This window comes from Vicugna pacos, chromosome 14 (assembly GCF_048564905.1).
Source record: "Vicugna pacos chromosome 14, VicPac4, whole genome shotgun sequence".
NCBI classification, from domain to species: Eukaryota; Metazoa; Chordata; class Mammalia; order Artiodactyla; family Camelidae; genus Vicugna; species Vicugna pacos.
Window position 1 is genome coordinate 44,288,535 of NC_133000.1, and position 16,348 is coordinate 44,304,882.

General features: G+C 36.0%; 1 long non-coding RNA gene across 1 annotated transcript in view; it reads left to right on the top strand.

Moving 5' to 3' along the window:
• The window catches only part of LOC140701151 (uncharacterized), a 34,107-nt gene that overhangs the window by 4,920 nt on the left and 12,839 nt on the right, over positions 1-16,348 (top strand). The window contains exon 3 of the long non-coding RNA XR_012080054.1: positions 254-410. This is a non-coding gene — a long non-coding RNA (uncharacterized lncRNA). The remainder of the gene's footprint in view (positions 1-253; positions 411-16,348) is intronic.

Consider the following 16,348-nt stretch of genomic DNA (forward strand, 5'->3'; position numbering starts at 1 on the left):
AGACTAACATATACACACTATTATGTATAAAATAGATAAACAACAAGGACTTACTGTATAGCATAGGAAACTATATTTGATATCTTGTAATAACCTATAACAGAAAAGAATCTGAAAAAGAATATATATGTATATGTATAACTGAATCACTTTGCTGTACACCAGAAACTAACATAACATTGTAAATCAACTCTACTTCAATTTAAAAAAAAGGATTAAATGAAATCCTTAGGGTGTGATCTTAATCTGACAGGACTGATCTTTGTAAGAAGAGGAAGAAAGAAAGAAAAGGCCATGGAGGACACAGCAAGGAGGTGGTTGTCTGCAAGCCAGGAAGGGAGCTCTTGCTAGAAACCAATCAGCTGGCACCTTGATCCTCCCAGCCTCTAGACTTCCCAGCCTCCAGAACTGTGAGAAACAAATTTCTGTTTTTTAAGCCACTCAGTCTATGGTAATTTGTTATGGCAGCCTGAGCAGACTAAGACACTAGGGTATATACCTAGGAGCCAACTTGCATGCTTGTAAGGTGTACACATCTTCAAATTGATTAGATAGGGTCAAATTGTTTTCCAAATTATTATATCAGTTTACATCTCAAAAGTTGTTCTACATCTATAACAATACCTAATAATCTAAAACTTCTAAAATTTTGGCAGCCAGGGCAGGAAATGGAAACCAGTTGCAGTTATAATTTACATTTCCTTATGAGTAAGATTGAGGATTTTCTCAGTATGCGTTTTGACCTTTTGGGTTTTCTTCTGTCAAGTGGCTGCTCTTTTGCCCGTTAAGAATTGCCCCATTTATGTTTTTCTTTTTGATGTATAGAATTTAATTTGTGTATTTTGAATACTAATCTTTTGGCAGCTATGTGAGTTGAAAATTCATTTCCCCCAGTCTGTGACTTATATTTCCTTTGTGATAGTTTTTGATGAACAGACATTCTTAATTTGACTGTAGTCAGATTCCTGTTTTTCCCTTTATGCATTTCTCCTTTTGTGTCTTGCATAAGAAATGTTCCCTACCCTAAAAGCACAAAATTATCCTTTAGTTTTTTTGAAAATTTTATTTTTCCCTTATACATTTAAACCTTTAATACAGTGGAAATTGATGGGCAGTTTCACAGCAGAGATGGAGAGATGGGGAGAGGTGGGCAAAGGGTGTTGCTACTGGCAACATTCATTTGATTCAATTTGGATAGATTTGAAGTATGAGTGAGTAGAGGCCAGGAATGCAGTGAGTAGAGTAGAGGCCAGGAATGCAGATACACACCCTGTGGTGCACCGGGCACGCCCTCACAGCAGAGAACTATCCAAACCAAAATGTCAGCAGTGCTGAGACTGAGGAATCCTCAGGGTGGTGGTTTATATAACACAACTTGAACCAGTGTTCTTAAATTCTTCACATGTGCTTAAAAAGAAAGTATATGGTTGTGGGTGTCATTGGCTTCTGTGTTCTGTGTGCTTCTTTAAGTTAACCTTGTTAATTTTGTGGTTCAAGCTTTCATACTCTTACTGATTTTTTGACTACATGATTTATCATTATTAAGAAAACTGTGCTAAAATCTTCCATTATGTAGGTTAGTCTAGTTCTTAGAGTTCTGTCATGTCTTGCTTTAAATAATTTGAGGTCTGATGTTAGGTGATACAAGGTTAGGATTCTTCTGTCTTTCTGGTGATATGAAACGCTGATCATTTTTAAGTGTCTATCATTTTCTCTGCTAATGTATTTTTCTTTAAGTCTATTTTGTCTCATATATTTTTATAAATACATCTGATTTTTTAAATTTGCTTAGTATTCATCACTTATAATCCTTGTAATCCATTTATTTTATCTTTTCAGTGTTGTTACATTTTAGAATGTCTCTGTAAACAGTGTGGAGTTGTTCGCTTTCTCCCTCCCTTCCTTCCTCCCTCCCTCCCTTTCTTCCTCCCTTCCTTCCTTCTTTCCTTCCTTCTTTCCTTCTTTCCTTCCTTCCTCCCTCTCTGTCTGTTACCAATGGATACTTTTAAAAAATTGTAATGAAATACATATACCATAAAATTTGTCACCTTAACCATTTTTAAGTGCCAAGTACAGTCATGTTAACTACAAGGACATTGTTATGTATCAGATCTCTAGGAAAACAGAAATCAGAGTCTCTAATAAATACAGGAACTTCACTCCCTATATGGGATAGGCAAGTAATATTTAATAATATTCATTTGTCTTGACCACTTAATTTAAACTTGGTCCTGGACCATAGCTCCTCCACATATATAGACCCCCAAACCCAGTTTGATTACACTCTTGTTCGAAGATTACTTTATTTTGCAATTTTATCAACTAGAGAAATAAAATGTTGCCTTCATTCTAATGGGTGCTAGTTAATGCTGCTGCTTTACATATAAGCTCTTAGTATGGCTCCTCTGTGTGCTTGTTTTGTTTTCACTTGAGAGTGCTGTAAACTCTTGAGGTCTCCACCAAGAACAGTTTTTCCCGTTAGACGGAATCATACTCAACATGATAGCATTAAGAGTTTCCATGTCTTGGCTGTTGTCAATAGTGTCGTTATGAACATTGGGGTGCATGTATCTTTTTGAATTAGAGTTCTCTTTGGATAGAATCCCAGGAGTGAGGTTGTTGGATCATATTGTAAGTCTAATTTTTAGTTTTTTGAGGAATCTTCATACTGTGCTCCAAAATGGCTTCACTAAAATACATTCCTACTGACAGTGTAGGTGGGTTCCTTTTTCTCCACACCCTCTGCAGGAAGGAAGCCAGAAACAGAAAGAAAAATACCATATGATACCACTTATATGTGGAATCTAATATCAAAAGACAGAAATGAATTTGTTTACAAAACAGAAACAGACTCACATAGAAAACAAATTTATGGTTACCGGGGGGAAAGGGATGGGAAGGGATAAATGGGAGTTTGAGATCTGCAAGTCCTACTATATATAAAATAGATAAGCAATAAGTTTATACTGTATAGCACAGGGAACTATATTCAATATCTTTTCATAACCTATAATGAAAAAGATTATGAAAATGAATATATGTATGTATATGTATGACTGAAACAATATGCTGTACACCAGAAATTGACACAACATTGTAAACTGACTGCACTTCACTTGGCTTAAAAAAAAAAAAAGTTGCTCAGTTCCCATCTCCAAACTCTCATCTCCTCTCCACCTTCAGAGCAGCTCAGTTTCTGTTCCAGTCCAGCCCCACGCCCCGTGGTGTTATGAACAGTCAGAAGTAGACTGTGCCTGGGCTTTTTAATCACATTTTCTTTATTCATTTATCCATGAATAAACATTTGGGTTGCTTCCAACTCTTAGTTATATTGAACACTGCTGCAGTGAACATGGATGTGCAAATATCTCTTCGAGATCTTGCTCTCAGTCCTTCTGGATATATACCATTAACTGAGATTCCTGGATTACATGGTGTATCTATTTTTAATTTTTTGAGGAATCTTCACACTGTTTCCCATACTGGCTGCATCACTTTACATTCCCACGAGTAGTGCATAAGAGTTCTAATTTTCCACATCTCTTATTTCCTTTTTTTTTTTTTTAATATTAGCTATCCTGTAGGGTGTGAGGGAATATCTCATTGGGGGTTTGATAATTAGTAATGTTGAACATCTTTTCAAATGCTTGTTGACCATTTGTATATCTTCTTTGGAATGTATCTTCTTGTTGAGTTCTAGGAGTTCTTTATATATTGCAGATATTAACATGTATGATTTGCAAATAATATTTTCTCCGGTTCTGTTGATTGTTTCCTTTGCTGCACAGAAGTTTTAAAGTATGATGTCATCCAGTTGATCTATTTTTGTTGTTGTTGTTGTCATGCTTTTGGTGTCAAGTTTAAGAAATCACTGCCAAATCCTACATCCTGAAAATTTTCCCATGTTTTCTTCTTTTATAGTTTGATAGTTTTACCTTTCACATTCAAGTCTTTAATCCATTTTGAGGAGTAGTATTTATTTTAAATCCAGTTGGATACTCTTTGACTTCTAAATAAGTCATTTACTCCAATTACATGTGCTGTAATCACTAATATTTTTGTATTTATATCTGTCATCTTATTTTGTGGTTTTAGTTGTACCACTTTTTAAATTTTGTACTTTCTTCTTTTGCCTTTTAATCTCCATTTACCACTTACCTGAATCAACCAGCACTGGTGGCTGCCAAATAGTGCTCATCTGTTTCCCTTATTCTTTCCACACTTACAAGTTGTCGTCCCACTCTAAAAAAGAGCTTTCTCTTCTTTCCAAATTATGTATTGCTTTATTTAAATCATTGTAATCAAAAAAAAATTTTTTTAATTTTTCTTGTTAAAATTGGCCCAAGTTTGGCAGTCAGGGTCTTTTCCATTTTGACATGATAAAATCTAGGAATGGACTTCATCCACATAGCCAGAAATATTAGGGCAGTCTTCCTATTAAAAAAAAAAAATCTTGACATAAAAAAAGCAGCAGAAAGGACAAATGTTGCATGATTCCACTTACATGAAGTACCTAAAACAGGCAGATTCATAGACACATAGAGTAGAGGTTACCAGGGTTTAAGGGGAAGGGAGACTGGGGAGTTACTGTTTCATGCAGAAGAAATCTCTATTTGGGAAGATGAAAAACTTCTGGAGGTGGAGAGTGAGGACTGTTATATAACATTGCAAATGCACTTAATGCCACTGATATTGCCCCTGAAAAATGCTTCAGTGGTAAATTTTATGGTACATATTTGACCACAATAATCATCGATAGCACAAAATTGGTTGCATAAATTCAATGAAAATGCTTCCATTTTTTTCCCCTAACAATGACAGTCTATGCGGGTGGCCAGCAGGATAACTAACTAGAAGCCAGGTCGGGGTTCAGGAGGGACGAAGGGAAGCAACGTGTGTCTGGGTCAGGATAGATTCCCTCTCTCTGTCTCTGTCTCTCTCTCTAAAAGATGTTTGACTGTTTTATTTAAAGTGCAGAAATTGTCACTGTCTGACATGACTTCAAAGCAACTCAGTTTAAAAAAATGCTAGACATCAATCTCTAGATTTTAAAATATAAAGGAATATTTTGGAATCAATGAAACTCCAGATAGAGGACAATATGAACTTCAATCTGAGGACAATCATTTATTTACCCATTTAAAGTGTGAATTCTCGGTTAATGCAATGCCAGGTAGCTCTCTAGTCTGGGCTGGGTATTCTCCTGGGATGGAGATTGTATCACTTCCTGAGGCAGCAGAATTCACCTTTACACAGCTGGGACCACCAGAATGTGCCCCTTAAATTGAGCAGAAGCCCACAGTCCTCATCGCACCCATATATCATATCCAGTTTTCATGTGATAATAATACTTTACATATTAAGTTCTTACTACATGCAGGCACCATGCTAAATGCTTTGAGTGGACCATTTCATCCTATCCTCATGACAACTGTATGAAGTAATTATGCTTTTATTCCTAAATGTTTCCATTTTTATAAGAAAATTGTTAGCTTTTATGTATATGTATATAAAAAAGAAACAGCTGGGTATATCTCCTCAAAGAGTTTCCATGACCTGGCCATCTGCTTGCATTAAAGCAAACTAGATCTCCATTTTCTGCTTCAAATTCTTCCAAATATCCTGTAAACTGGTTATGTTTAAGGGCACAAGCGTGGAGAAAATTCATAATCTTAATCACTTTCTCAAAACATAATGTAATGACCCTCACTTGCAAAGTTCACAGCACAGACTCTTCTAATGCATGGAAATTAAGCTCACTTTCTCTTTTGGATTTAAATAAACTATTGAGATCTATTGTATTTCTGGTATTATCAGCACCTTCTCTGTGACAAATGATCTCCATTTTCCATATTTATACAAAACTTCTTAACTTTTTTGCCAGCAATAATTATTGCCCACTAGTTCAAATATGTTACTTAATTGGGACTCAATATTGTAATTCTTGTAATTCCTAAAAATGCCTGGATTTTACTTTTGGTTTGTGGTGCACAGATGTGACACGATTAGATGAGAGGAAACGGGTTTTTTATTTTCAAGCCGACTCGGATACACGAAACACAAAGGTAAAATCAGATTCTGATTTATAAATATTTTCTCATACATATGCCCATTTCTCACCCCTCTGTATATATTACTATGGAATGGGGATTCATGAGAAGGGAACACTTACGATAAATGGAGAGTTCAGGAACCCAAATGATTAAAAATTGAAATACTTTGTTCAACCATCGAGACTTCTCTTGATTTACAATATTTCATGTTGACACCAGTTTCTTTGTATTTCTTTCTGTTCCTTTATTCCTCACTATTGGATCAAAAAATCTAAATGAACATACAGGTGGGTTTTTGACTCATTTTGATGACTGCATATCACTTTTTCTTTACCATAGTTGAAGATCTTCCTTTGAAAATTTTACTTTTGGCTTCATCCCATAATCTGCAACCCACCCAACATGTTGCTTTGTTAAATCTGCCTTATTTCACTCCATCGTGTCAAGCAGAGTCTTGGTTAAAAGCTGGATAAAGCAGGCGTGGCTTACTGAGAATACAGGTCACCAAACCCTTCATACCTCTTTCCTCAATGTTGTCTCCCAAGCAACAAAGTTTACTTCTTCCAGGAATAACTGGTTCAGACAACACTTGTGCTATTCTAGCAGTTTGTGGAACTCAGCACTAAATGTCTTCATGGCTCTTTGGGATAAAAGGCACTATTTAGTACCTTTCATCTATTAAACAGGACTTCACCATTAAAATTTAAAAACAAAAACTGAATTTAAATATGGATATGTAAATAAAAATATGTAAAATGACACCTGTGATCAGAAGCACATGATAATAACAACTTCTCATACAGTTATAAATACTAGGAAGTGTAACTGGGCAGGACCCCCTTATTGGGCCTTCCCGGGACAGAGCCCCCCCATCCTCTGCTTTAGCTCCTCTCTGAAGTACCCAGATAATGGTATCTGATGCATATTTCCTTATTTGTTTTACAGATGCTAAAATCACCACCAAATGGAAGAAATGAACTACTTGATAAAAACAGTTTTACTATAAACCAAATTAAAACAGCCATTAAAGTCATTTATTTCAATCCATTTTCTCTATTATCCATAGTACCCGCCTAGGTGAGAATTTGCAGGGCAGTAGATCAGTGCACATTTGATGTCTCAGTAATCATACTTATTAAAATCATCATAATAACCCTTTGCACTTACTGAGTACCTTTCATCCAAGAATCTCAAAGCCCTTCCTAAACATTAATTAGTTCTGCTAACACGTCTACCTGATAGATAAATACCACTCTCCCATTACCCTGGAGAGGAAACTGACATACAGGTTGTGACCAGCCCCGGGCTGTACTGCAGGTGGCAGTTCTGAGGGTGAGATCTCAGGAAACACGCTTCCCATCCTGTGCTTTCCTCTTTCATTCCTTCACATTCATTCTGAGTCAGCTGAGTTCCCACAGTTGTTTTAAAATTGTCAATGAGCTGTAAAATAATTTTAAGAATACAGGCGAATCCCTAAGGAAACTAATAAAAATACGACCACAGGAATAGGATAGCATGTGAATACTTCCCTGACGTGCATTTCTAAATCTTTGCTCCCCACATGTCACAACAAATAAGACTAAAGTCTATAATCAATTTGTCCTTGGCCCGACTCTTCTTGAAGTTTTCATAATTATGCCACATCACCGTTTTTACTTTCTATGCTTGTTCAAGTTCTCTGTGGTCTTTCACATAGAAAAGTGTAACTCTCTAGCCAATTCCATTTCTTTTAAGTTGAGATATTGTTGATAAAAATTGAAAATATCTGCATTCATCCCTTTTATACTTATGATGCTAAAAACTTTAAACACAAACAAATATCTGTGGGAAAATTAAAAACCCTTGAACTGAGATGAAGCTTTTGCTTTGTTACTTTTGTCTTGACCTCCTAGTTACCACTTAATGTTAGGCCTTTTCTAAGTGATTTTTTTTCTGTTTTTTCATTTGCCGAAACTAAGTAATTTTTCACTTTAGTTGTAGATATTCACTGTGAATGTCAACTACAAGTATGGTAGGACTCACTATATTCAATTATATAACACAAAAATTTACACATACATTAAGTATGAGATAGAATTTGGAGGAGTCAGGCAATTATGTCCCAGACAAAAATTTATACCAGAAGGATATAGACAGTGTCATAGATATTCAAATCCTATAAACCAATTCAGAACTAGTTATGCTAATGGTTTATGGATGTTAATTATAGAGTCTGGGCTCTCCTAATGTTAAGTTAGAGTCTTTTAAAAAGATAATATTAAGTTTGACTCCAGAGCATCTACTTATTCAAGTCTAGAAATTTAGGAGAGTTGGAGAAAAAAAGTGATTTCTATTTGTTTCTCTTTTAATCATTTACTGATATCCTAAAGCTATTCAAGTAAATTCACTTTTATTTAAAGCATATGGTGTATGTTCCTATATGACTGAAGCATTGTGCTGTACATCAGAAGCTGACACAACATTGTGAACTGACTATACTTCAATAAAAAAAAGAATATATATATATATATATATATATATATATAAATAGGAATATACAGACAATTTTAAAAATTAAGCATATGAACATTGTGTTACAAAATTTGATCAAGTTATTCACCCTTTTAATCTTTTGGCCCGATTAAAATATGTCTCACTTTTTAATCCACTCTTTCTATAGTTTCCTTACTTTTTCTGTGTATCTTCTACCCACCCTCTTGCTATTCCATTCCTAAAACCTCACTACCAAACAGTTGCTTGAGAATCTCCTCCACCAAGTAATGTGGAGGCCAAAATATTTTTATCCCTTTGTAATGAGATTTATGTTGGTTTTTCTAAACTCCAGTGATGTTATCTAATTTGATTGCTTGTCATAATCATTAACATAGCTCTTGTATTTAAGAACTAACCTAGTTTTAGAAGCCAGAGCTGCCATTTTGTTCTAATTGAGCATTCTTTCAATTTGCATATTCGTAGCTGTAATTTTTTTTTTACCTTGGTAACTCCATTTTCTGGATTTCCTATTTTTGAACACTATGTAATTTCTCGTGTCATTAAACATGCACCCCATTTTGTACGACATAGAAACTGAAAACTACATAGACTCAAGTTTCTGTAAGTGAAAGTTGGGAAATAAGACAAAAGCTGATAAGGGTGGCAGTAACTCTAGACCATCCAAGGCACAAAGTGGATGCTCGGATATATGTTTTTCTGCGAACTCTCCTAATAGCTGAATCATTCTTCAGTGCTACTGGGACAACTTTCATCTTCTGTGATAGGCTAAAAAGCATGGTGTATATTTCACATGCCTCTAATTAATTCAGAAATGCCTCTCTGCAAAACCTTTAAATACAGTTTTACACATCTGACTAACTAAAGCCCTGAGTCACCAAGAACAGATTCAGTTCACCCCTCCCTCACCCCACACCCTAGGTTAGCATCAGGGCCAGACTTGCAGGCGGAGGGGCCTCAGGCAATCTTTTCAGCCTCCCACAAAATAATTATTGAGTAACCACTCAGGGCAAGGATTAAGTTGTTGCAGGTTAAGAGGAACAAGAAGGAGTGGGCAGAGAATAATTGGGTTCTACTGAAAACTTACCTGAGATGCTTGTTTAAAATACTTTCTTTGGTGGAATATGACATATATTACAGGATGCAGAGACTCAAGAGCTAAAATATTCAAATTTTAAAAGAAAGTTACGTCATAGTTGACTAGATACCGCCTAATTTAAGATTCATGAATACCAGGAGCAAAAAAAAAAAAAACTTTTTGTTTTAAATCTAGAGCTAAATGGAAGTAGACATTTAAGGAGAAACATTTAAGAGTTACATAGAAGTAAAAAAATAAAAATTTGTGGTAAGGACAAACAAATACAGAGGACATTTCACCCAGTTACATAACAGAAATACTAGAGGAATATAGCTTTATGTTTCTTTTAAATCAATGTAACCACACTTCAGTTCAGATATTGTGGATGTCCTTTTCTTCATTTCCTCTGATCTTGATTACTTGGTTCCCAGCATCTCCTTGCTCCCGTTCCCCTAAGCTATTTCCTACCTGTGCTTGGATCCAAGAGTTCCAGCCTCTGATAGCCCACCCCCACCCTAATAGGATGGGCAACCAACCATCCTTATCCATTTCAATATGCTTCCATATCTCCCACCACCCTCTTTGGGGAAGACTCATTTCCCCCTCCAGCTACTCCCAATGGGCGTCTGATAACTGAATTCGTCCTAGTCTTTCAGATCTGTGTGTATTCATGTGTGATCAATCATAAAGAATGATCTCAAATCTCATTCTATAGGAAGCAAATTTTAAGGAAACTCTTGATCGATTAAGTCATGTTTGACACAATAGTTTAAGTTATGTTCAACCAAATTACTTTCCAAGCATATAAAACAGCATATTAGATTTTTTTTTTTACATATTTAGCACCTCCAATTGATCTTGAACTCCTCTATGAAAAGGCTGTGGATTACCCATATTTGGGTTTTTAAAGTCTTGCATAAAACCTGGTATAATGCAGGTACTGAATAGTTTTTACCTTCATGAATAAAGTGGCAGTATTTACTCAGAGGCTACATTCATTTACTCATTTTATTTAAAAAATATTTGTCGAGTTCTCACTGTGCATTAGACACTAATGACGTTGAGGAGGCATCAAAAAATAATACAGAGAAGCTCTCTGCCCTCTGGGTCTTACATTGCAGCTACAGATGTAGGAGTGTAGCTCTTGTGAAAAACAAGTTAGGAATGTGCGGGTTGGGGAGATATCAAGGCATCACACTGTTACTCTCATGAAAACAGATGAGCTTCTAGAAAGAGAGAGTGTATAAAGGGACAAGAAGACCAAAGACATAACTAGTGCCCACGGTTAGGGATGTATGTTGCTTTTTTCATAACATTTTTACAGATGTCTGACTAAAAGTAGCAATTCAGATAATCATTGTTAATAAGTAATAGATATATCCAAAGAATACATACAATTAGATTTAAAAAAATAACATTTGATACCAGGGTACTATAAATATCATAATAATTAATCAATATTTTTTTAAAAAGCAACTAAGTTTAACTGACTGAAATAGAATTTTATCTCTTTTCTTTAAAAAGGTAGTTAAAATAAAATATACATATATCAAATATACCTCAATAAAGCTGTTAAAAAAGTATATGGTAACTATGTAAGAGTGTATTTTATAGTTGAAAGTTGTGTAGCTAACACTGTGATATAAATGGTATGTTTATTTATAGATCACATTAGCACCATTTTTTGAGCAAAGTATTTTATAGGGTAGATGTGGGTAAAGTCACCTGCAAATTAACAATTCACTTCTTGTCTCCAAATTTAATACTGCCCTTGAAATGGCTAATTAGAAAATACTGAAAAATATGTCCTTATTAACAAAAAGCACAAAGCTGAAACTTCAAAGTGATTATCTATAGAATTATACCAGAACATTGAAAATCCAAATTAATGTCTGTGAGATGTTCTTTGAATAACTCAAAATAGTACAGGTTTTCTATGACTTTAGACTAAGCTATTGTAATTTCCCATTTGGTGGTCAGAGTGCCCAGGTTTAAATCCTGCCTTTATTCTCCAGGGATAACTTAATTCACACTGGACTAATTACTTGATATCTTTACATCCTCATCCATCTCATCTGTAAAGTGGGGATAATAAGGCTGTCTGGATGATTAAATGAGATAATCCACGGAAGGTCCAACCTGACACATACATACATATATCCTGATTTTTAACTTGCACATGGGATCATATAACATGACTTATTCTAAACCTTTTTCCATTTAATAATGCATCTTATACAGTGGGACTCAATAAATATTTGTTGGATGAATGAATTGACTAAATGATACTGGCACCCAGGAATCACCATTATTTTTCAATAACATTATTAGACAGAAATATGGTGATAGATCCAGTAACTTCTCTTTTAATGGACACTGAATCTCTTACCCTTCTGAGTTTCTATTGTCATTATTAACATTATTAGTACAGTTAATTCCTCGACTGCATTCTAGAGGCACAGGACTTTGGTTTCACTCACTTTCTGTAATGGCAAACTGAAAACGACACTGCCCAGGTTCTCTTGCAGTGAGGTTCTGGATGGCAGTAAGTTCCCTGAAGGGAGGTACTCATGGACGTCTTGTAAGGTGTGTGAGAGGCAGAGCCTTTTATCTGCTTTACCTCTGGTTTATCTCTGATGACTGTGAGTCCCTGCTGGGTGTACATGAAAATGCTTGGGCCCCATTCATGCTCCGTGTGATCAAAGGGCAGCTCTAGAGAGCAAAACGCTGGCCTTCCCTTGTGCTAACCATTGCTGTAGCGCTAGGCTTGCATGACGTCCGTGCCCCTGGGGTGGTGCTGGACAGCCTGGCAAGGGCCATTCGTTAGGAAAATCAAATGGGAAAAAACCCCAGAAGCTTCTCTGCTATTGGAATCCCCTCCATGTTTCTCCAGATGTTTCTAAAGACATCCATTCTGCAGAATACTGTTCTTGGAAGAGACAGAAGGAAAGAGAGCATCACCATCTACTTTATTTACCCTACTTCTCTCTCTCTCTTCTTCTCACACTGCCTTATGAGGCGATGATTCTCAGGTTCCTCCCTCTACCTGTCAGTGTCTCTCAAACTGCTGGTAGAAACACCTTAGAAAATTGTGCCCACAAGCCTACTTCAAAAAATAAAAAAGACTAGAATAGATTAGAAAATATCAGGACATATTAACGTTTAAGTATTTTTTCAAGAAGTTTTACTTTCCATTTTAAAACATTTACTTAGCTATGGTCATATATTCATTTTATATCTCTTCCTGTATACCGAGTCATGAGATAAAATGCATTTTTTTCTGAGGATTTTGGCCCAAATATGTGAAAGTCACTGTCCTATATCCTCACCACATTTTCTGGACAAAAACAGGTCTTTGCATTTAGATTATAACAAGAAGAGATATCTTTTCACTTTGGAAGAAATTTGATGTTATGATTCCTCTTGGCTTCATCCTGATATGTTGATGAGCATCAAAGACGGGAAAATTCATTTCCTCCAAATGAAATTTGTCTCTCAGAATTAATGTCTTGCTGCAAATTCCTATTTTGAATATCAGAAACTGAATAGTGACTATTTTCACATTCTTGCTCTAATAATTCTAAGCCTGCTGCCCTCCCCCTTCCCATTCCCACCTCAAATTCCATATGGACACAGAGGCCAGTGGGAGGATTTTATGGAGGTCAGCACAAGGAAGTTCAAACAGAAAGCATATCCCAATATTTCAAAAACATAATTCGCACCGCCCATCATTCCACAAGTCCCTCTGAAATGATCCCATGAAAGGGAGATTTTTTTGGGGGGGGTAAGAGTTCTTGTTTAACGCATTGGCATATCAATCATCTCTGATTTATCGTCTTATAGAACATCCTTCACCATATTCAGGACTCTATTTTCTTTGTAATACTGGGCTAAATATTTAGCCAGTGGAAGAGACACTGGGGTAGATCTTGATGCACATGGAGAATTACTCTGTGTGTGAAAGGAAGTAATTGTTATCAACTATCAGAAAGAAGAGAGTCGAGAGGAAAGAGATACCAGCTGAGGAGGAAAATCTTTACTGATGATTTCAAAATTTCCATCTTTAAATCTATTGTATCAAGTAATTATACAAAATCTCTTCTCTGGGAATTTTAAAACCAGTAGTATGAATATAAATATTACTGAAATTATTAAAATTTAATATTCAAATCTCCTGGGCACATACATGTAGTCTGCTTTTATTTCCTATCTCCAAGTACCTCCATTCCCTTCTCCCAAAGACTGCTTTGCCATTTCCGAGTTTTGTAACTCGGGACAAGTTTTCAACCTGTTTAAGTCTCTATGTCCTCAACTGCAAAATACCAATAATAATAACTGTCTCCAAATCTGCTGGGTGGATTTAAAATGCTGGGTGTGTATGTTTTTGACACATAGCAGGTGTTTGGAAAGATTAGTGACTTTTCTTTTCCTTCTCTCTTTCTTTCTCCTTCTCTGCCTCCTTCTTCTTGGAATAAACCAGCCCAACATGGCACCCTAACCTCACATGGTAACACTGCTTATGTGGAAAGGCAGATATGTTTCACGCTCCTCACAATGGAATTTCAAATAATTTGTGGAACATCATCCATTTTACTAGAAGTTGCCTGTGCGTGAACTTCAAGACACCTAATAAATTTCGTTGCATTTGTCACTCACAAGTTAGTCGACAGGGAAGACTGGCAATGAGATGAGAGCCGTGGTGAGTACTGGGCACAGGCAGGAAAAAGAATTTTCCCCTCTAACTGAGCCATAAACAACTATTTTGGGACCCATTTCCCTTCTCTGGCATTTTACAAATTAATAAGCATTATTTTTAAGAGTAGTTTTAGTTTTGCAGAAAAATCAAGCAGGAAGTTCAATGTACCCCTACCCTCCATTTCCTCGATTATTCACATCTTACATTACTGTGGTCCATTTGTTATGACTGAAATAAATACATTGTTAATACATTGTTATTAACTGAAGTCTATAGTTTACGTTCAGGTTTAGTCTGTGTTATATAGTTCTATGGGTTTTGACAAGTGTGCAGTACCGTGTGTCTACCATTACTGTATCATACAGATACTATCCTAAACTTCTCTAGTATTTTAGTTGTTTGGACAACTGTTCAGTCTATCTGTCTGTCTGTCTGTCTCCCTCCCCCACCCCATTTGCAGAATCTAGATGGGAAATATATGGCAGAGTAAGAAGTGAGAAAGAATTAGGAATCTATATATTCTCTTATTATGCAATAAATTGTATTGAGCATTTCCTATGGACCAGAATTTTGCTAAATGTTAGGAATAATGCTGTGAATAAACAAGTAGACCATTCTTCAAGGTAAAAAATGTTAGGAAAAAAGTCACAAATAAACAGTTACTAAACATGGTAAGCATTATGATGGGTGTTATGAGAAAATATTATAGTGCAGATTGATAAAACAGGTGGATGTATCAGGGAAGTGTTCTCTGAAGAAGTGAGACTTCAGGTGTGAGCAGACCTGGAGTGATCCACAGCCAGAAAAGCTCAGAGAAGAGTGGCAGTTAATGGCACTGGAATGCGCATATGTTCAAGCCCTCAACCCCAGAGTCATACCAACTCCTCTGTTGCTCTCATCTGTCACATCTACCTTGATGGCACTCTGTCCTCTCCCTTTCTCTCCAAGGCCATTGTCACTCCCTGTCCAAGCTGACCATCAGCTCTCACCTGGACCACCACAGCATTGCTGAGCGACTCTCCCTCATTTCATTCTTAGCTTCTTCCACAACCCATTCTAATAAAATCATCAGAACAATCTTTTGAATCGGGGAGGGTAAAGCCCAGTGGTAGAGTGTGCTCATCATGCACAAGATCCTGGATTCAGTCCCCAGTATTTCCATTAAAAAGAAAGGAATAAAGAAAGAAACTTAATTATCCCCTAAACCAAACAAAAATTTAAAAAAAGAACAATCTTTTGAAAATTTGCATTTAACTATCTACTATGGTAATGAAAACACTTCTATGATTTCCTCTAACACTAAGGTCCAAACTCCTCAACCTCATTTCTACAGCATCTAAATGTGATCCCGACTGCCTTACCCTCACCCAGTTCTCTGCCTTATTCACTGCTTGCTACACACACTGGCTTTTTTCTGTTTCTTTAAAACCAAAATTCCTCTGGTCATGTCATTCTCTTTGCTTGGAATACTCTTCCTTGTATTCTTTACTTGTCTCATTCCTTATCATCTTTCAGGTTTCTGACCTGATGTCACCTTCTTCCTAGACCACTCTATCTAAAGCAGAAGCTCAAATAAGCAATTGTGGTTATTTTCATTATAGCACTAATTAAAATCTGAAATTATTTTAACTTGTTTATAGTCTTCTCACCATAAACAAACTGAAAACAGAGATCTTAACTATCTTTCCCCTCCCTCTTCCCCCCCCATTCCCCCCTCCTCCTTTCTTCTTCTTCTTCTTTCTCAGAACCTAGCAGAGTACCTGGGACATAGGTTGTGTCCAAAAAAATACTTGTTGAAAACAGTACATCACATCTTATGATATCCAGAGAAAGCAAATTTGTTCCTTTCACCAAGACTAATAGTAGATGAACCTAAATAACTCAATTGTAATTCATGAATTTTAATTGCTTTCTTCCTTCTCTTATGTCTCTATTGTGTATTGGTTTTCTTCAGTAATGGGTACTGTGTTTTCAATATTAAAATTAAAGCATCCTTTGTATTAATTTTAAAAAGAAGTGCTACTTCATCGT